This window comes from Rutilus rutilus (genome assembly GCF_951802725.1).
Source record: "Rutilus rutilus genome assembly, chromosome: 1".
In the NCBI taxonomy this organism is placed as follows: Eukaryota; Metazoa; Chordata; class Actinopteri; order Cypriniformes; family Leuciscidae; genus Rutilus; species Rutilus rutilus.
The window spans coordinates 21,361,508-21,383,307 of record NC_140209.1 but is presented as its reverse complement, the minus strand read 5'-3'; the positions used below and the strand labels follow the sequence as shown (position 1 = coordinate 21,383,307).

At 42.2% G+C, this 21,800-nt stretch overlaps 1 protein-coding gene across 3 annotated transcripts in view; it reads left to right on the top strand.

Annotated features, from left to right (window-relative positions):
• The first annotated feature begins 5,348 nt into the window (after positions 1-5,348).
• Positions 5,349-21,800, top strand: part of LOC311292136 (uncharacterized protein) — a 188,706-nt gene continuing 172,254 nt past the window's right edge. For all 3 annotated transcript variants that reach the window (XM_084411675.1, XM_084411674.1, XM_084411676.1), the window contains exon 1: positions 5,349-5,473. The gene's annotated coding sequence lies outside the window, so the exon portion shown is untranslated. The remainder of the gene's footprint in view (positions 5,474-21,800) is intronic.

The following is a 21,800-nucleotide window of genomic DNA, read 5'->3' as shown; positions in this document are numbered from 1 at the left end:
ACTGAGCCTGGGTTCTCCCAAGGTTTATTTCTCAATTCTGTCACCTGATGGAGTTTTGGTTCCTTGCCAGTGTTGCCTTGGCTTTTGGCTTGCTTAGTTGGGGACATTTAATATTCAACGATATTATTGATCTAATTAGGGTGGACGATGCAATTTTCTTCTAGAAACAAACTTTGTTGTATTATTTTCATTTTATCAATGTAAAGCTGCTTTGATACAATCTGTATTGTAAAAAGCGCTATATAAATAAAGGTGACTTGACTTGATTTATTTGCAATAATTTTTTCGCTTGAGCCTCCATTATTACAGCCATCATGCGCCCCGTGAGTCCAAGCAGAGATTGTGTGTCCGCTCTCATGACCCGCCGCAAGACATCATCCATTTCTTTGCTGGAACCTCTCATCTGCCCTTTCCAAATACTGCACCAGCTCCGAAGTGCTGTCTCTCTTCTTTTTTCCTGTGTACAACAATAATAGCAGATGACAGATCATGAATGTGTTGTCATAGCATTGCAAAAAAAGTGTTTTCTGCAGGGAATTACGCGTCTGCATCTGCTACATGATTAAATATTATTTGTGACCGGTATATATCATCATACTACATCACTATCACTTCATTTTTCGGTCATGTCCCATAATAGATCATCAACATTATATTGTATGTAGCAAGTTAATGTCAGATTGACTTTATATTCTATTTTAAACTTCAGTTTTTTTCTAGACTTTTACTTTGTTTTAGATAGTGTAATCAAATTTTATTGTTACATATCAAAGCATTTTGTATTGCGGTTCATTAATATAAATGAAGAATCAATATGAACATTATTTCAGTACCTGATAGTAATATATACAGTATATAGGCTACACACATCTCAATGTTTGCATAGTGTATGATGTGACCTTTTGCACATCAAGTCTTGCCCCATTCTGAAGATGTGTCTCCAGAGCTGCTACACGACGGCGCGGGAGAGCTGCAGCCCAGCGGTGGCGGTAACTCAACGTTGTCATCACCGTCGTTCATGGCAGACAATTCTATAAACAAAAACACAAAGACAGTGTTTTTTAAAAAAGATTTTTGTCCACAACACTTTATACACTGTTCTGTGATAGCATACTTTATACAATGAAATTACAGATAATACAATCCTAGCTAGCAACATTGCAAACACTGATGTGAGAAATTAGTACCTCGCTGAACAGCTGAGAAACACAGGCTGGGAACAAGTAAAATAATGTAAAAACAGAACTTACCAGGATCAGTACAACTTTGCTGCAGCGAATCATCCACCATTGACCCGAGCATTATTGTTGCAGAGTTCAGTGCCACGGTCACCTGGCATGCCGGTCTATCGCCGAGGACAGAGTCGAGAACGTTGTAATGTGGGTTCTGATGTGGGCGACCATTGTCGCTTCGACCGAGGTCCCATTTTTAGTCCCTATAATCCTTCTTTAGTTTTTTAAGTTTGTTGCTATTCTCTTTGACGCTCCTGTTGAACCCCGCTGCAGTCATCTCTCTCTCACTGAATTTGCTGCAAAACCGGTTTCGTCCGTGAAGCCCCGTCTAATTTACTCTGGACTTCTGCAGAGGACCAGAGTGCAAGAGAGCAGCTTGTTTCCTCCTCGGACCACTGTTGTTTTTGCTTAATCGCATCCATCGTTTTTAGCTGCTAATTCTAAAATGTCGGTCACAAGTTTCTGTTCGTCTTGTGTGTCAGGGTACTTAAAGGGACAATATGTAGCTTTTTAGGTATTTTATTATCTAAAATCAATATTTTTAATCATAAATATGCCCTCAATGGTGTACAAATACCTATGCCAATGATCAGACTAATCCTCGTAAACGAAGAATTTATTATCTTTATATACATGGGACGGGTAGGTCCACGGAGGCTTCCATGTAGTTCCGCCATCTTAAAAAACTATAATAGCAGAGAGGGACAAAAAGTACTAGGCCAACGCGTTTCCACAACGTGTTTTCGTTCAGAACCAGCGTCACGTGACTGAAGCTAGCAGAAGTGGAGGAGCAGAGCAGTGAGAGGCGCTTGTCACTGCCCCGGCAAGTTTAAAAGGATGCACTGCACGGTTATTTATACACCGTTCATTCATACATACATATGAGTCACAGGATAAGGAGTCCTCGTCGTCGAAAAAGTCCAAAATAGACCGTAAACATGACACCGGAGATTACAAAAACAAGGGTTAATGTCGGGATAGCTAATGCAGGAGAAAGCTTTCAAAAGAGACGCTGAAGTTGCCTGCTTTCTTCTTTTAGACAGGTAAGTCAATGTTACGGTCTTAATTACAAGCTTTTTTTCATTGCTTGGTTGTGAACTTTATTATATTGACAGTAGAACATTTATAGTTATATCTATTTATATATTCTATTCATAGTAAGTTAAACAGGCTCTTTGATGAATAGCAGCTATTGAGTAAAGTAACGTTAGAGAAGGCTCTGATGATGATGATATCTAACAATGCACGTACTTCAAAAATATAACAAATAAAGGCGGCATTACTGCTAACTACCCTTGTTAATGTTTTTCACAGTCAGTAATTCATACTGTAGCATTCGTTTCAGTTTGTTTTAAATAACAAACCTGTTCACCCGAAGGAAAACTCGAAGTGCTATTATAAGACATCCTGTCATAGCTTTTTGGTACATAACGGCTACCGTAGATGCAACGCGCATTTGAAAAAGTGAGGCGCTGGAGAGCACTATTCGTTTGAATGCAAAATACAGTTTCACCACTAGATGGGAGAGATTCCTACTTATTGTCCCTTTAAAGCTGCTGTCAGCAAGATTTTTTTGATCATATTTACTGAAACCGAAACTATGCTCCGACAGAACAACATAAATCAGATGGTTTTAGAAAAAAACTCGCGCTTCTACCTCCACCTAGAGCAGAGGTCTTCAGTCCTGCTCCTGGAGGGCCACTGTCCTGCACAGTTTAGTTCCAACCCTAATCAAACACACCTGAATCAGCTCATCAAGCTCTTCCAAATCCTTGAGTATCCAAAGGCAGGTGTGCTGAAGCAAACTAAACTCTGCAGGACAGTTGCCCTCCAGGAGCAGGATTGAAGACCTCTGACCTAGAGCCTGTTATTTGTTTGGCAAAAATCCACTGCTCCCGGTTCTTCTAGTCCAGTCAGCGCAGGGCTGTGTGAAATCTGCCTGTCAATCACAGTTCGCACACACGCCACAGAATAGAACATAGAACTGCCACCCGACCCACACCCGAAATAAAATCAGTTTAGCATATCACATTATAGACACGCTTACAACAATGTTTATTGCCAGGTCATACAGAAGTTATTTGTGGCAAGCAGGACGAGGTCGAGGGCCATGAGAGAACAGCGTGAGACCGGTGGCGTGATTGATGTGAGCAACACCTGCGCGACACCGGTCTCGTATCTCTCACGGAGGAGCGGAAGCATAAAAGTAGGAGCGATGACAGTGAAGGACGAGAGAGGACAGGCCTGTGTTTGTGTTTTTGTTATTTGTGACAGCAGTCGTCCGTGAGGGGTTGGCTATCTTTTACTTTTCGTTTTTTGTTCATTTTTATTATTAAAATAGTTGAACGTTCGCGGGTTCCCGCCTCCTTCTTCCCATAACATCTAACCTTGTTAGATTATTACACGACCATTAACACAAGGACAACTTCAGCCGAAGCTGTCAAAAGGCCAACCCTGTCGACAACTTCACAACAATCTCCACTAGCTATTCTTTTCGTCAACTCCTCAGAATCCATCTCGACGACTGCAGGCAGATCGCGCGCGGTTGTGATATAAGTGAGAGACTCCTGGGAGGGCGCAGGCACAAATAAACTGATATGGATTTTAAATTATTTTATAAACTTGAAATAGCCTACAGGCACCCGCGGGTACCCGAACCCGTGCAGGACTCTGCTGTAACAACCTGTGTGGGTGAAAATTTGAGTTTAACTTTCACCTGTCCCCCTCTGTCTAGGTGCTGAGAGCTGCCAGTGGGAGCAGTGCCCCTTGCGGTGGTGGATCCCTTGGGGTGTGCTGTGGCTACGCGTGTTCACCAAGTGTGGTCATTCCCTTGCTGTGAAATCCAAACACTTTGTGAAGCGAATTATTGTGTGAGTGTTTCTTGAGTTTAAAAATAAAAATCTATTTTTGTACTGGACCACTGTCTCTGGCTAATCCATCTACGAACTTGAGTGCCTTGCTAGAATAAAATCACTAATTTTGGGTGTAAATCCCATCGGGGCGTAGTCTGCTAATTGTCTGGGTTCAAGCCCTGTAAATTTGTATCCCACCTGCCACACGGATGCATCAGGATTTTCTCTCCAACTATTCTGGATCGACTCTGAACGTAGTTTTAAAACACACTCTCACACACACCACTTGAACCTTCCATAAAATAATATTTCATGAAGGTCGGAAAGGTTGAAGCGAATTACAATGACATTCACGGGCTTGATTGCACAGGATTTTGCACAGAAAAACATAGCCACATATTTGTCACCAACAGATACCCTTAGTCTTAGACCAGTGAAATGAGCTGTCAATTTACAGGAGATCTGAAGACATCAGCATCAAAATGAGGTGAAAACAGGAACTATTGATGTGAAATGGGTAGAACTATATTTACAGCCCTAGTACAACGGTTGTCAGTTTAGAAGTAGGCTATACATGTGAATTAAACGTGGGACAATGGGACAACCTTCATCATCACAGTATGCTAATGTTGTGAATCAGATGCGAGGGAATATCATCATTATGCAGATTGAGGACTGATGTGTCTCTTATACCTCTAACACACATCTGTGCTATTTGCTACACACACACACTTATTCCCACTACATACTACTGATCTACTAGTTTGCTTATGAACTGAACAGAATTGTGCTGAACTTAATATTAAAGTATTCTAATGTAAAATCTAGATACTGAAACATATGTTAAAGAACAACAATAACTTCAATGGAGTCAGATTACTAAATGTTCATTCTCCCTCAACTGTTTATTGGTTCAAAATAGCACAAGCCTCCAAGACTTACACAATAAAGAGTATTTTCAGCAATCAGCAGTTGTTAAATGGATGGTTGATCAGCTATTTTCGAAGGCTGGATCGTGTTTATGGGGTGCAGTCTAACATGTGTTCATGCTTCATAAAAAAAAAAGATATTAAAAAAATCTGCACCGTTGTGTCTCTCCTCCTAAAACGGTCTGATGATTTACTGGTTATAAGAAGCCTCTCCCTCAGAAATACACAACGGGCTCTGATTGGTCAGCTTGGCCCAGTGTGTTGTGATTGGCTAACCGCCTAGTTCACGCTGTCCGGAAACGTCACGTCCGTTACCAGTTGCATGTGCTTCGGTGTATTGTAAACAAAGGCGTCAATATTGCCTTATCAATTTCAGCTCGAATCAGACTTAGAGAATATTTGTGGAGAGGAATCGAGCAGAACTTGTGCACGAACGGCTGTTACAGGACGTTTCAGAAAGGTATGATTTTTTTTTTCTGTGGTCTCATACTTTTTCTATACGCGGTTATTTAATGCTACTGATTTTTATGTTAAAACACGCAGAAATATCCATGCATTTTATACATTCGTTCTACCTCATAATATTACAATCCTCGAAGGGATCATTTGATCAGCACTCACACACACACACACACACACACACACACACACACACACACACATGTCTGGTTCACTATCTTTGTGGGGACTCTCCATAGACGTAATGGTTTTTATACCGTACAAACTGTACATTCTATCCCCTTACACTAACCCTACCCCTAAACCTACCCATCACAGGAAACATTCTGCATTTTTACTTTCTCAAAACAACTCATCCTGTGTGATTTATAAGCCTTTTGAAAAGTGGGGACCGCTGGCTGGTCCCCACAATGTAGGTGATCTCAGGTTTTACTATTCTTATGGGGACATTTGGTTCCCACAATGTAATATAAACAAGGGCACACACACACTCTTTCTCGCACACACACACACAGTCACACACACACACTCCACAAAACGAATGTAGCCAAATATCTGTCGTCAGAACCATGACCACATTACGAGACTGCATGGTTTTACCACAGTAAAGAAAATGTTTAACACCATCATTCAACTATCGCTGGTGGGATTAAAATTAAGTTTGTATGTGTCTGAAACAGCTTTGCTACAACATAAATAAAACGATATAGGGATGGAAAACTATGGAGTGAAAACAGTCTCAAAACCTTCCACAAATGCACACACGAGATCCACATGTGCGCGCAGCAATCCACAAATGCACAGAGAGATCTGATCCACACACGCAAAGCAATCCATAAATGCACAGAGAGATCCACACACGCAAAGCAATCCATAAATGCACAGAGAGATCCACACACGCAAAGCAATCCACAAATGCACAGAGAGATCCACACACGCAAAGCAATCCACAAATGCACAGAGAGATCCACACACGCAAAACAATCCACAAATGCACAGAGAGATCCACACACACAAAGCAATCCACAAATGCACAGAGAGATCCACACACGCAAAACAATCCACAAATGCACAGAGAGATCCACACACGCAAAGCAATCCACAAATGCACAGAGAGATCCACACACGCAAAGCAATCCACAAATGCACAGAGAGATCCACACACGCAAAACAATCCACAAATGCACAGAGAGATCCACACACGCAAAGCAATCCACAAATGCACAGAGAGATCCACACACGCAAAGCAATCCACAAATGCACAGAGAGATCCACACACGCAAAGCAATCCACAAATGCACAGAGAGATCCACACACGCAAAGCAATCCACAAATGCACAGAGAGATCCACACACGCAAAACAATCCACAAATGCACAGAGAGATCCACACACGCAAAGCAATCCACAAATGCACAGAGAGATCCACACACGCAAAACAATCCACAAATGCACAGAGAGATCCACACACGCAAAGCAATCCACAAATGCACAGAGAGATCCACACACGCAAAACAATCCACAAATGCACAGAGAGATCCACACACGCAAAACAATCCACAAATGCACAGAGAGATCCACACACACAAAGCAATCCACAAATGCACAGAGAGATCCACACACGCAAAGCAATCCACAAATGCACAGAGAGATCCACACACGCAAAACAATCCACAAATGCACAGAGAGATCCACACACGCAAAGCAATCCACAAATGCACAGAGAGATCCACACACGCAAAACAATCCACAAATGCACAGAGAGATCCACACACACAAAGCAATCCACAAACTTCAGACTTCAGACTTCACTTGTCTGAAGTTTAAAATCATTGGTTACCCGTAAGACAATCACATAACGTTTGGTTATGGCGTGTGTAATGCGCATGCACAGCCGCATCTAACTTCCACTGTAAACACATGTATGATGCGAAAACAAAACAATCGAGCGAAATACCGGAGTGAACATGGCTGTGAACGACTTTTGCAGATTATGTGAAGTAAATCTACGCATCCACGGTACAATCAGTGTCTACGTCACGGCTCTCAGCCCGCCCTCTGTTCGTTGATTGGCCCGGCCGTCCGAAGGCCGCTGGAAAACTGAAAGATAAGCTGCTATCTCAGACTGACTACAGAAGCGAAATGAAATTGAGTAGGAAGTCTGACGTAGTCAGGCTAGCGCTAACCGGCCTTCGAGCTGAATCTCCCAAAGGGCTGGATTCATTTCGTTTTCTGACTTGGCGAGACAACTGAAATCTAAACATTTTTCACTAAATATCATATACATACATGCAAATGTAGAGTAAAACCAGACCCCTTTTTTATTCTTCAAAGTGAAATCAGAATAGGCTATATAACCTATTAAAATACCATTCAGATAACAGGAAAGCTTTAAAGTATGTATGTAACTGTTGGCAAACTACAAGGCTGTACGTTTTCTTTTGTTTATATTATTGTAGTTCTGAATGTACTTTGTGTAATGTAATAACCCCTCCCCTCACACACATATGGAAATTAATATATTTTCAGCAATTACCTGTATGTTTAGCTTTCCTTATTTTTAAAGAAAGGATGAATGCTTCAACATAATTTAACCAACAAAGTAAAATATTTCTTTCAACAGAATCCACAAGTATCACCCTCAAGTAAACAATTCTCATGCAAACCACAGAGCTGCCAACTCTCATGCATTCACCGTGAGACACACGCAATTGACACTTACCACACGCTCTCACGCCACACATCCATTTTCTCACACACAGAAAAATCGCGAAGCAAAGAGGACACGGAGACCGACAGACTAGACAGAGCAGGTTACTTATGATATAAAAAAAATCTCAGCTCTCAGTTTCTGTCACTTTTATTACGCTCTAAAAAGTGCATATGGCTTGTCATTAGTTTAAAGAACTTTTTATACTTAGTTGTCTTGAAGTAAAACAATTGTTTTGGGTGTAATTTAAACTAATTGCTTTAAATCAAATTACAATTTCACGTCCACGTCCAAACCATGTGACTACTGACGTCATCAAGCTTGAGTCGAGAATTTTCTGTTCGGCCGCCATCTTGTTTTGCTGTATGAAGACCGTTGCGGATCCACAGTATTGGTGAGTAATCCTAAAAATAAGTTTTCATTAAGTTTTATCGCCGTTGATAAACATTTGTATAATATTAAAGTAGAATTCAATGCATTCATGCATGTGTTTGGTTGAATATCTGTTTTATTTTGGTCAGAGTCATCTGATATTTCAAGTGTACAGTTAATGTTAGCTATAACTGTTAGGCCTAGTAACGATGGATAGCCATTAATATGCTTAAGTAACGTTAGTAACGTTAGATAATTTGCGGACTTTTAATTACATTATTTATTTGGGTTTTTCCTGCATTGAGAATTACAAGGCGACCGCCTCCGTCAAATGGCGTGCCCTATCCAGCTGTCCTCAAAACTCAGACAGGCTCAGATTAGGCCTGTCGCGACAAATAATCAGAAATATTGTTACTCAATCATTCACAAATTCTAATATAATGATTTAAGTGGTGTAAAGCCATTTCATATCTTGTTGTGAGGGACAGAAGAAATTTTACATCGTTAAATTAAAGTTTACGCAAACTCGTCAATCAGCTGTCAATCATTTGATCCATTCAGCATTCAAACAGCGCGTCGCGGTAAAACTCCTCGTCTACCAAATTTAATAATCGTGACAGCCCAAGTTCAGATACCTATTTTCCAAGCAGGATTTTCCCACCTTCAACTCATTTTGATCTAGGAAAAACCCTAAAATACTATTTTGTTACTATCGGTAGAGATTGTAACGGTATCTGCAGTTCATTCATTGAGTAGATTGCATAAGTTTCTGACATTTGATTGATGTAGAAACATTGGTGAATGAGAAAAATAAAGTAGCAAGAGTGGTTAATACTTTAAAATGAGTCAAGCAACAGTTAAGTTGGTGTGACTATGCTTCAAATCAAATGACAAGTTTGCATTCTGTTTAAGCCACGTGACCACGGACGACCACGCACGGACAAAATTCTTCTCGACCATCATCTTCTTTTGCTGCAGGAAAACCTCATGGTGGACACAAAATTACATATGGTGAGTAATCTTACAAATTAAGTTAAGTTTGTTTCTATCATACATTTATAATCACATGAGGATCAGTTAACTGATTAATGCAAATAACGTGTTTTATCAAATAATTCAAAGTTTGTATTCAAAGTGGACATCAGAGAATTTACACTTTATCAATATATTGCACAGCACTGAATTGAGTTCTTTTTAGTGTCATATGGCGTTTGAATGGTCATAGATATTTTATTTTAATTGAAAATGTCTACCTTGCCAAGTATTCACTTTAACACATTTGGTTGTGTCTTTAAACATTTGCCAAAAAATCGAGTTTGTCTTTGCTGGTATGTGTGTTAATTCTTAAAGTGACAGTAGCCTCATATATACATACTACTGTATAACCTTAAAAGAATAAATATATGGTAAATACTTGATTGATCAATTACGTTGTTGACGTTTTAACACACTGCAGTAGGTTCCGATTACGTCATAAAAGTTTAAACATGCATACATGCACACAATGACCTAGGCTATTACATAATACGTTACACAAAATACATTATTTTATGAAATCTGTATGACATGACATCTTTGCAACTTTGAACGTTCAAATTACACCAACTTATTTAACGTTGTTGGATTACATATTTTATTAAATGTTTAATTTAGTTTCCAATATTTAGTTTTTAATATACAAAGTTTAGCAGCGGTTATGATGAGTATATCAAGAGATTCCTTCCAGTGTTGTTCTCTAAATGAGTCAATTCCTGAAACTCTCACCCTCACCCTTTGTCCTTCTGTGATCATGTGAAGATATGGGTGATACCGTAAGGGCTGATTGGATCATTTGAATAATAGTGTTATGCTGATTAGTTCTGTCTCTCTTGAGCAAGCCGGATAACCTGCCAAACTGGTTTTGACTTGATTGATCATATGCCTATGCTTTGTCTTGATTTGTCTCCACCTTCAAAAGTCCCTCCTCCTAAAATGCCTATAAGACACCACGTAAATTTATATACTTTAGACAGATTTGGGAAGAACTGCTGCCGCGTCATCGCGAAGTCCTCAATAAAGAATAACTTCATGAACGTGATCCCCAACGTCTCCTGGTCTCTGCTTTGAAGAAAGAAAAACTTTACAACAACATATTATTTATAAATATCTAAACTTGCAAAAATTTTGGCTCTTAGGTGCAAAAACATATCCATGCATTTTAATTTTCTTTATGAAAGTTGGTGATTGCTGTGTTTGTCTTTTTTTAAGATACAGATGTTGAAAGACAACAGTTTGGAGTCATTGTAGTCCAGTCAGAAGATAACGGTAAGTAATTGGTCTCTTTTTGGTAAGAGCAGTTGAATTTATGAATTAGCTCTCTGAGTAAGAATTGTTTCCTTTTTTTTTTTTTTTTTGCTTGTGTGTCTTTCAGATTGGCCAGAAAGATGAAGCACAGAGAGAACTTGAACAGTTTTTGTGCTCCGTGAAAGTGATGGTCTAAGCACTCCCCTGGACATCAGTATTGTCATTGATGGTACTGAGGTTTTACATGAGTTGTCCTCAGTACCATCTGCTTGTGCCATGATGTTTATCACGTACTGAGAACTTGAGGTATCCTGAAGTACTTAAATATACCTTTGAGGCCTTTAAAAAAAATTGTCATGGACATAGCGAAGATGCAAATGGATTTAAAAAGGGTTAATTCAACCAAAAATGAAAAAAATTATACTCACCCTCAAGTTGTTCCATCCCCGTTAGACTTTCTTCTTGACGTGTTCACAAAAGCAACACAACACATGCGCAAGAACTGAGAAGATGACGCAGATGGGTCTCGATGTAGTGTTTAAAATGGTTCTAAAGTGTGCATTTACTGGATGTCCAAATCGTGAAAAACCAATGAGAAAACGTATAAGTTCCTTGCCAATGATGCTAAATGAATGGCTTACCTTTCAGCCTTTCCCATCAAATGATTGTGAACATCATCTTCTCAGTTCTCGCGCATGTGTCGTGGCGCTCTCGTGAACTCACTCAGACCCAAACTCAAGAAAATTTATTGTTGAATAAAGTCGAAAGTTTTGTTTGTTTTTTTGTACACAAAAAGTATTCTCGTCGCTTGATAAACTTAAGGTTGAGCCACTGTAGTCACTTGGACTATTTTAATAATGTCTTTACTAACTTGTCTTGGCCGGCAGAATAAAATTACATAGCAACCTATGAAGGAGTGAGACATCTCTCAGATCTCATTAAAAATATTTTAATTGGTGAACTAACCCTTTAAATGTTCCTGCATGTCATGTCTTTTAAGGAGCTTTCAATGTTGATTTGTTTCAATGTTTTTTTTTTTTTTTCAATGAATTGATGTTACACTGGATGATTAATCAATTCTCTGTTACATTCCTAAATTTAATGATCTGAAATGTCAAGTGACAATTTTACTATAGCAAATGGAATTGATGTATACATTTATTGATGGATGTTGTTTTTGTTGTTGTACAAAATTACATTGTTGACGGTTTTATTATTGAATGTATTTTTTTTTTTTTTTTATCAAGTCATGCACTAAAACGGTTTCAGTATTGACTTTTGTAAATCATTTGATTCTTCATCAAATGTTTTTAGAACAAGTAGAAATTCTGGTTTCTGTGAGTTTGTTGGAAGATTGCACTAAATAAACAGTTAAATGTTTGATTGCAGAGTGTAAAAGGCTTATTTTTTCAGACAAAAATTGTTTGTAATTTTGTTTTGTATTTATTTTGATATTTAATATATAAAAGTTTTAAAAATTAAGTTAATCCAAATAATAATTTATAATTTAATGCTAATTAAACAAATCTCTTTGGTTGAAAGAGTATTTTTACTTTAAGTTGACAATGGAAATGTGATTTGATTAATTTTTTTAAGTTGAGATAATGTAAACCGATTACTTGTAACAAGTTGAAGTAATTTTTTTACTTTGATCCAACGACTCATTTTTTTTCAGTGTACGAAATGCAGACAATACAGTTTTGCTGCTTGTAAATGTGACGCGACAGATCCCTAGCGGCACGTGAACAGATCATCTCTAACTAATAGTAAATAAACACGAATTAACACTTTTGAAAGATACAGTAGGCTACAACTTACCGAAATGTATATTCCTCATACATCGACAAATCAAACAAACAAAGGGGTCAATAAAACAGCTGTAGAACAATGTCACATAACATTTACCTCAGGAAACATTTGATAAAACAACAATGTCAGTTTTTTTTATACAAAAGTACAAAAGAAAGTTCAACAGTAACTCATAAATGTCCATAAATATTTCAATTTGATCTGTTACTTTTGAGACATGTAAAAAGCCCTGCCCCAACACGACAAAACACTTAAATTACATTCAATGATGTTTTTTATAATAATAAAGTTATACTAACTTTACAACTACATAATCATACATACGTGTACGTAATGTACATGTGATATAACCACACTTTATGTAAAAGTGCACACGTATTCTCATGAGATCATGTTGATTCAGATTTGGCGTCATCTGAAGTCCTGTCAAGAGTTGGTCTCTTCATAGGTGTTGGGCATCTCAAGTCTTCATAAGAGGCTGGATCCAGACTGGAGCTGACGTACTCTCTAGTTACCTCATGATGGGCATCCCGAGATAAAACAGAGAATCAAAAGGAATATAACTAGCTAAGCTGCTGTTCGCAACATTAAGCAAAGATAATCATCTAATTGTCATTGAAGATTGTCAGTCTCTGCACATAAAAACTGTTACGTGTTAGAGATCTAATTACCTTAATACCACGAATGTAGTTATCATAAAATCAAACCATGTTTCAGTTCATAGTTATGTGGCTGTAGTGGTTGAAGATGAGTGACATTAGTGTTTGTTTGTTGTAGTATTGGGTGTTTTATCCATGTCATTGTAACGAGGTTCAGATATTGTATTGTAAGGAAGGAAGAAGACAGGGGTCGGCGTGACTGAAACACTCACTTTATTTACCAACTCAAAATGAACAAAATAAAAAAAAGGGCGCACGTAGCGCATTCACCGTGCCACGCACAGCAATAACAACGAGAAACAAATAACAATCACAACTTCATTCAAACACAGCGTACAGGTGAGGTTCCAGTCCAACTCTCTCTCCCATCTCCTCCCGCATGCTGGCTTATATCCGGTCTCTCCACACCAATCACTGCAATCAGACACAGGTGTTCATCATTTTACACTTGACCTACTTACTCACCGATCGGCCCCCTCCTTTCTCTCCTGCTACAGACTTCGCAAAACCACGCCCCCCTCGCCACATACCCCCACCGCCCGACTCAGGCCGGGGAGCCATCCCCCCTCCTCCTGGAGAGAAAGTCAGCCACAGCCATCTGTACACCCGGCCTGTGGATCACCTGGAACTTAAACGGCTGTAAAGCGAGATACCAACGAGTGATCCGTGCGTTGGTATCCTTCATGCGGTGGAGCCACTGCAGGGGAGCATGGTCCGAACAGAGGGTGATCTCCCGTCCCAGGAGGTAATAGCGGAGGGTGAGAACGGCCCATCTGATGGCCAAACACTCCTTCTTAATGGTGCTGTACACCGTCTCTCTCTTAGAGAGCTTTCGACTGATGTACAGCACCGGCCACTCCTCACCCTCCACCTCCTGGGACAGGACCGCGCCCATCCCCCTGTCCGACGCGTCGGTCTGTAGGATGAAAGGGAGAGAAAAGTCAGGGGCATGTAAGAGCGGTCCACCACATAAAGCAGCCTTTATCTGGGTAAAAGCCTGCTGACACTGCTCCGTCCATTGAACCGTATCTGGTACCTCCTTTTTAGTTAGATCAGTCAGCGGGCTGGCGAGGTCCGAATAATTAGGCACAAACCTTCTGTAATAACCCGCCAGCCCCAGGAACTGTCTAACCTCCTTTTTGGTCTTGGGTCTCGGACAAGTCGCAACCGCTGCCGTCTTATCAATTTGGGGACGCACTTGTCCATGACCCAAGTGGAAGCCCAGATACCTTACTTCCACCCGCCCAATTGCACACTTCTTCGGGTTGGCCGTGAGCCCCGCCCGTCTCAACGTCTTCAGGACAGCCCGCACCTGCTGCATATGACGCTGCCAGTCACCACTATAGGTGATGATATCATCCAAGTAGGCAGCGGCATATGCAGCGTGCGGTCGGAGAATCCTGTCCATCAAACGCTGAAACGTTGCCGGAGCCCCGAACAACCCGAAAGGAAGAGTGACAAATTGGTGTAATCCGAACGGCGTGGTGAAAGCTGTTTTTTCTTTGGATAAGGGAGATAAGGGGATCTGCCAATATCCCTTGGTTAAGTCCAATGTCGAATAAAAACGAGCAGTACCCAGCCGATCAAGCAATTTGTCAACCCTTGGCATTGGATAAGCGTCGAATTTCGACACAGCATTCACCTTCCTGTAATCCAGTGGTTCTCAAACCTGTCCTGGCGTACCCCCAACACTGCACGTTTTCTTTGTCTCCCTAATAAAACACACCTGATTCAACTCATCAGCTCATTCACCCATGTTATAATGAGCTGATGAGTTGAATCAGGTGTGTTTGATTAGGGTGACAAAGAAAACGTGCAGTGTTGGGGGTACGCCAGGACAGGTTTGAGAACCACTGCTGTAATCTACACAGAACCGGATCGAGCCGTCCGTTTTAGGAACTAAAACTATCGGGCTCGCACAGTCACTGTTAGATTCGTCTATTGCTCCCAACTTTCTTTTTGTGCTCTGGCAGTCGATACGGCCGGCTGCGAACCACCTCGCCCGGCTCTGTCTCAACGTGGTGTTGAATGAGGTCCGTCCGACCAGGCAGGGGCGAGAACACATCAGCAAAATCTGCTTGTAAATTATGCACATCAGTGAGTTGGGATGGTGAGAGGTGGTCTCCCCCAGCGGCCAGGGCGAGATATTTTGTTTTGACATTCGCCTCTGGACCGAGATCCTCCTCTCCACTCACTACCATCGCCAGCATCACTGATTCCACCTCAGACCATTTTTTAAGCAGGTTGAGGTGGTAAATTTGATGTGCCCCGCCCCTATCTGTTCGTATTACCTCATAGTCAAGATCTCCAATTTGCCGTGTAACCTCAAAAGGTCCTTGCCACTTTGCGAGTAATTTTGAGCTAGAGGTAGGAAGTAATACAAGCACTTTCTCTCCCGGTGTAAATTGACGCAGTCTAGCCCCCCTGTTGTACAGCCGACTTTGCTTATCCTGAGCCTGTAACAAATTCTCCCTTGACAGCCGCCCCAAAGTGTGGAGTTTTGTTCTCAGGTCCAGGACATACTGAATTTCATTTTTACTAGCTGAAGGTCCGTCCTCCCAAGTTTCCCTAAGGACGTCTAACACCCCGCGGGGCTGACGCCCATAGAGAAGCTCGAAGGGGGAAAACCCCGTGGAGGCTTGAGGGACCTCCCGTATGGCGAACAAGAGGGGTTCTAACCACCGATCCCAATTTTTGGCGTCTTCTTGTACAAACTTTCGAATCATGGATTTCAAAGTGCGGTTAAATCGTTCGAACAGCCCGTCTGTTTGTGGGTAATAGACACTGGTCCGGATCGATTTAATGCCCAATAATTCGTAAAGTTCGCGTATCGTTCGTGATATAAACGCCGTGCCTTGATCGGTGAGAATCTCTTTCGGGATTCCCACCCGGGAGATTAGTTGAAACAGAGCGCTCGCCACGCTATTTGCGGAAATATTGCGAAGCGGGACTGCTTCAGGATATCGTGTTGCGTAGTCCACCAGGACTAAAGCAAAGCGATGTCCCCGTGCTTACCGTTCTAATGGCCCGATGAGGTCCATACCAATTCGTTCGAAGGGGACCTGCATAGGGGTGTGCCGGTTTCAGAATTGGTGATGACGGTTATGACGTGAGTCAAATGTGACGGTTCATAACATAACCGTCGGCCGGGGGACGGGGGGTTGCGAAGGTCGTCTGTTATAGGACAACTTAGTTTGAATAAACGAGCAGACACTGATTAGCTACTTGGTCGCCTATTAAACGAAGAAAATTAATATCTCAACATCCGCACCAATGTTTTTTTTTTTTTTTTAAAGCCGCACCCGCCCGCCATCCGCTGATTGTTTTGCGGTCTATGGACGATGCAATGCTCTGCTGATGCGAGCCGCAAGAAAGCCCTTGTCTGTTCTAGAAAGGATGCAGCAAAGATATTTAATGCTAATGTATGAGGCATAGGCCTATGCTGAGTTTCATTCATTTACGATGAGATGCGCTCTAGTTCACAATGAAATGCAATGCAAGTGAACGCGGCGCGCCCGCGCCTGCATGTCGCAGTTGTTATATTGTCTACTATGTTTTCTTTTTATTTATTAAATAGGCTACATGAAATTGGTTGATGAAACATTTATTAAAATTAAACGAAACGAAATTCGTTTTAAAGAAAGGATTTCTACAAAGCAAAACTTGGTAAAAATCATGTCTGATGATTTACAAAACAAAACTTCATTAAAGGTAGGGTAGGTAATCATTTTTCTAAAAAAAAAAAACATTCCAAATTTGTTTAAACTGTCTTTATATACCAATACATAATTAAAATGTAAGTACTCTGAAAAAGAAAATATAAAAATCGAGTGACTGTAGACCTTTTAATCTGCAATAAACACAGCTCATTATTTCCATTCACTCCACCCCCTCCCTTCTGAGCTCCTTCCAAAGCCACGCCCCCAAAACACATGAACGCGCGACGCCAAACGCTCAGGCTGGAACAAGACGCATTTATTACCTGAGATGAGTGGAGAGGAAGGAGCGCAGTACATACAGTGACATCATGTCAGAATCACTTGTAATAAAATACCTAACTTTATCACTATGAATATAAACAAATAAGATTTCTTTTAGTACTCACTATCAAGCTAGCATATCGATAATGGTAAAGTTTCATTCGGTAACGAGCTATATTTATAAGGCAAAACTAAAAACAGGTTGCATTGATACACGTTTTTCCATTACCATCAGTTACACTGTGATGAAGGTGAATTTCGTGTAAGATTCATAACATATACGGTGTTTTGCATGTAAGAGTTTCCATGATGAAAACATTGTTGACTCTAATGAAGACTAACGTACACTCCGAGTCCGGAGACAAGTACCGCATCGTCGGTTCGAGGACAGGTCCGGGGTTGAGGGCGAAGCAGAGGAGGTCGTTCAAGAGTGCGGGCAGGGTCCGAGGAAGTAGTTTTTGCCTTGTTTGCCTTCGCTGACTGCATATGCAGGTGCTTTGAGCTGAATGTTTCCGGGAACGGTGACATGTGATGAGTGCACGCAGGGCAGCGCGCGCAGTGGGGCTCGGGGCGGGCACGAGACATGAAGGCATTTGATTGGTTCTTTACATTCGCACCGAATGGCAGTGATTGGTCAGAGTTTTTACTGTCCTGCAGCTGCTACAGAGGTCTGATTTTTTTCATTCCTTTTTCTAAACACATAATGTATTGACTACTATCAGGATGGAAGGACCATTTCACCCAGTATAAAAAAAAGTGTTTCTGAACAGGAACACCTACCCTACCTTTAAGTGGTAAAAACCATGTCTCCCGAAATATTGCGCATCTTATGATCCAATCTTTTATTACAATTGTTTTTTGAGCTAAAATGTAATACACATCATATATACACACACTGTATGTGTTTCGTTTATCAAACATGTTTGGGGCCAGTCAAGGGCTAAACTGCACGATCACGGTAATGATACATTTGTTATTATTGCAAATGTTTATTGCTAATGTTTATTATTGCAAATGTTTTTCCTTTGTTTAATAAATCTCATAATGATGGCACATCACTATATCATAGTCGTAGCTTTTATTTCTATCTCAAATGATTGGTGGTCGGTCAGGGGGTACTTGGCAAAGAATCAAATACAGTTGGAAACGACTTAGATCACTAATAACACAGACTGTTAACAATTGTTTTTAATTAGTATTTAAACATTCTCTATGATAAAAAATGTTTGTAAAAAATATTTTAATAACACGGTTTTGGCGGTTATAGAGTTCTAATGACGGTGTTCAACTATAACCGTCGGTCTCACGGTTATATACTAACCGTCACACCCCTAGACCTGCATCAACGGAATAGGGCACAATGGTGCTTTTGGGTTGGCCGGTGGATTCACCAGCTGACATTCACGACAAGACGCACACCACTGGCGTACATTCTCGTGAATGCCCGGCCAAAAGAATCGGGCCATGAGACGGTTTAGTGTCGTTGTTTGTCCTAAATGCCCGGCCATTGGATTAGAATGAGCCGCCTGGAAAAGCATTTCCCGACGGCTTTTGGGTACCAACAACTGAGTTGTATCCTGCTTTGATTGGGCATCCTGGGTTACCCGATACAACTTATCTTTTATAATTGTAAAATACGGATAGGTGAGCGGTTGGTCGGGGTGGAGAAGCTGGCCGTCGATAGAGCGAACCTGATCAAAGGCATGTTTCAGCGTGTCATCCTGGGACTGTTCCAGGGGAAAATCTTCGCGCTCTGTGAGAATGGTTCTCTCCAGTGCGCTCTGTTCCCCTGAACCAGTACCCAGAGGTTCCGGATCAGCTTCTCCCAACTGAGCAGTTGCCACCTTCCTTTTATCTTTTTCTACCCAAGAAGCATCCGCACATAAATGACCCAATAATTCATTAAACGCTGGCCAATCCGTCCCCAAAATCAGCGGATGCCGGAGGTGCGGGTTAATCGCCACCTCCACACTATGCTTTTGTCCCCTAAATTGAATATCCACAGGCATTAACGGATAATTCACCACTTCCCCGTGCACACACCGTACCTTAACCATGCGGCCATTAACTAATGCCTTAGGTTGAATCAGGCTTTGGTGTATAGAGGTTTGGTTACAGCCTGAATCCACCAGAGCCTGAAAAGTACCCCCCTTTATACTCACAGGTATTTGGTACAGGCCAGCTTGATCGGGGGCAGCTTGCGGCGCATCGGGGACCCGGATCAGCGTCCCCACCTCCATCACCGGACACCGATCGATAAAATGACTCCGGTCCCCGCAGCGCCAACAAGCCGGCCCAGGCCTCCCCGCCGCTCCAGTGGCAGGAAGCGGGTCAAGGGATTGGCGTGGAGAGAGAGGTAGCGCAGCCTGGGGAGAAAATCCCCCCCTCGATGGGCCCCCTCCCCGGGGAAGAGGCCTGGGGGCAGATACCGGCTCCGCTGCACCCCCTGTCCTCCACCTTGGAGCCGGCCTCAGCGGCAGATTCGCCCGGTACCTGGGAAGGGGAGATGGCTTGGGGGGGGGGGGGGGGGGGTAGAGAGAGAGAGAGAGAGAGAGAGAGAGAAGCAGATGGCAGGGGTTCGCCGACCCCCGGGCACGCCACCATTTGTTCCTCCGCCAGCTGGATGGCCTGGTTCAGCGACGTCGGGCGGTGGCACTGGACCCACTGCGCAGTCTTTGTTGGTAACCGCGCCACGAACTGCTCCAGCACCACACGATCGATGACTTTCTCGACGTCGGCCATCAGCCACTTGCGGCACGAGTCCCGGAGCTGTTGGGCCATGATGAAGGGTCGGCCAGACTCCTCGAGGTTCAACGTCCTGAACCTCTGGCGGTGTTGTTCCGGAGTCCGGCCAACCCACTGGAGAATGGCCCGCTTTAAATCCTGATAGACCAGGAGATTCTGGACTGGCAGTTGGTGTGCGGCCACCTGCGCCTCTCCGGACAGCAGGGGTATCAGCCGCATTGGCCAGTCCGTCGAGGGCCATCCCCGATCCTCAGCCGACCTCTCAAACAATTCCAGAAATGCCTCCGGATCATCCTCGGGGCCCATCTTGTTGAGAGGTATCGGCGAGGACAAGTCTTTGTATGATGGGGGTTGGCCCTAACCTCCCGGTCTATCCAGCTCCGGAAAAGCTCGCGGTCTTCATGCTGGCCTCGGAGGAGCGCCTCGAACCGTTTGTCCTGCTCCTCCTTTATGGCCAGCAGATGTTGATGATGTTCCTGGTGAAGACCAGCGAGCGATTGAATGATGTCCGCAAATGGCGTACCTGGCGGAGTCTGCATGGCGGCGGCGATCTTCTTCCTTCCCGGGCTTCGGCACCAGTGTAACGAGGTTCAGATATTGTATTGTAAGGAAGGAAGAAGACAGGGGTCGGCGTGACTGAAACACTCACTTTATTTACCAACTCAAAATGAACAAAATAAACAAAAGGGCGCACGTAGCGCATTCACCGTGCCACGCACAGCAATAACAATGAGAAACCAATAACAATCACAACTTCATTCAAACCCAGCGTACAGGTGAGGTTCCAGTCCAACTCTCTCTCCCATCTCCTCCCGCATGCTGGCTTATATCCGGTCTCTCCACACCAATCACTGCAATCAGACACAGGTGTTCATCATTTTGCACTTGACCTACTTACTCACCGATCGGCCCCCTCCTTTCTCTCCTGCTACAGACTTCGCAAAACCACGCCCCCCTCGCCACAGTCATATTGAGAGAAATAACCATCATCTTTCAATAGAGCAGTTTTATAGGCTTTTGTCCTATATCTTGACTCAAATAATGTGTTTCTAACAGCAAACACTCAGAATAAAGTGAGATGATCTGCTGATGATCCTGAATGGCTTGTTGAATGAGTGTTGATAGTCTGAGGCTCATCAATATTAACAGATCTGCTGAAAACACTCTTTATTTGACAATAGTTCCTGTTTTCACCTCATTTATTATGCTGATGTCTTCAGATCTCCTGTAAATGGCCACTGAAAGCTCATTTCTACAGAGCCCCTAATGGGAGATGGTGGAAAATATTTGGGATGGGAGGGAAAAAAAGTACATTTACATGTATTCATTTAGGAGACGCTTTTATCCAAAGCGACTTACAAATGAGAACAATAGAAGCAGTTAAACTAAGTTTAGTCTCAGTTTAAAGTAACACTAAGTAACTTTTCAACCTTCATAATATATTTCCAAAACGCTTGTGATGGTACATCGACTTAAAATAGGTTGAATGACGTGTCTGCCATAGCCTGATGGGGTTTGTATAGTTTTTAATCGTACTTTTAAACTTCGGGGTTCGGGTAGTAACTCCCACGCACAAAAAGAACTACAAAATTTGACTGCTTTACGGCATAGGCTACCTCACTTCCCCCAACACGTCCTCGCATGCTGTTGAACTTGTAAGTATATTGCTTATACTGTATATCACTCGGACAAGCTTTTTACTCATTGGTGTGAGCTAAAAAGCACCTGGCGTTCTTGTTGATGGATTAGTAGACATCTTCGGAGGCTAGCTG